The sequence below is a fragment of the Bison bison genome, unplaced genomic scaffold, assembly GCF_000754665.1.
Source record: "Bison bison bison isolate TAMUID 2011002044 unplaced genomic scaffold, Bison_UMD1.0 scf7180017864379, whole genome shotgun sequence".
Classification (NCBI taxonomy): domain Eukaryota; kingdom Metazoa; phylum Chordata; class Mammalia; order Artiodactyla; family Bovidae; genus Bison; species Bison bison.
In genome coordinates this window covers 12,199,404-12,200,227 of record NW_011494951.1, presented here as the reverse complement: position 1 = coordinate 12,200,227, position 824 = coordinate 12,199,404, and the positions used below count along the sequence as shown (strand labels likewise).

At 46.8% G+C, this 824-nt stretch overlaps 1 protein-coding gene across 2 annotated transcripts in view; it reads right to left on the bottom strand.

Annotated features, from left to right (window-relative positions):
• Positions 1 to 819, bottom strand: part of LOC105001153 (zinc finger and SCAN domain-containing protein 12-like) — a 64,923-nt gene extending 64,104 nt beyond the window's left edge. Inside the window, exon 1 of one of the 2 annotated variants that reach the window (XM_010857313.1) lies at positions 790 to 819. The gene's annotated coding sequence lies outside the window, so the exon portion shown is untranslated. The remainder of the gene's footprint in view (positions 1 to 789) is intronic. The other variant, XM_010857317.1, reaches the window with a different exon arrangement.
• Between the last annotated feature and the right edge of the window lie 5 nt (positions 820 to 824).

The window sequence follows — 824 nt, the reverse complement described above, 5'->3', positions numbered from 1 at the left end:
GGGGAAACAGTGGAAACAGTGTCAGACTTTATTTTTCTGGGCTCCAAAATCACTACAGATGGTGACTGCAGCCATGAAATTAAAAGACCCTTACTCCTTGGAAGAAAAGTTATGACCAACCTAGATAGCGTATTGAAAAGCAGAGACATTACTTTGCCAACAAAGGTTCGTCTAGTCAAGGCTATGGTTTTTCCTGTGGTCATGTATGGATGTGAGAGTTGGACTGTGAAGAAGGCTGAGCGCCGAAGAATTGATGCTTTTGAACTGTGGTGTTGAAGAAGATTCTTGAGAGTCCCTTGGACTACAAGGAGATCCAACCAGTCCATTCTAAAGATCAGCCCTGGAATTTCTTTGGAAGGAATGATGCTAAAGCTGAAACTCCAGTACTTTGGCCACCTCATGCAAAGAGTTGACTCATTGGAAAAGACTCTGATGCTGGGAGGGATTGGGGGCAGGAGGAGAAGGGGACGACAGAGGATGAGATGGCTGGATGGCATTACTGACTGATAATGACGTCCTGATAGACGTGAGTCTCAGTGAACTCCGGGAGTTGGTGATGGACAGGGAGGCCTGGAGTGCTGCGATTCATGGGGCCACAAAGAGTCAGACACGACTGAGTGACCGATCTGATCTCAGCCTAAAAATCAGGACACTTTCACTGGCTTTCTCTGGAGCTTCGTATTACTAGAGGATTAAATTATTAATACTATTGTTCTCTCAGGGACAAAGTAAGAACCAGGACCCTGGCTTCCTTGCCCAGCAGTCTGGCATCAGGAAATGTTGCCCTACCTGTTCCAAGGAGCTAGCTGGATTCAGCCATGGGG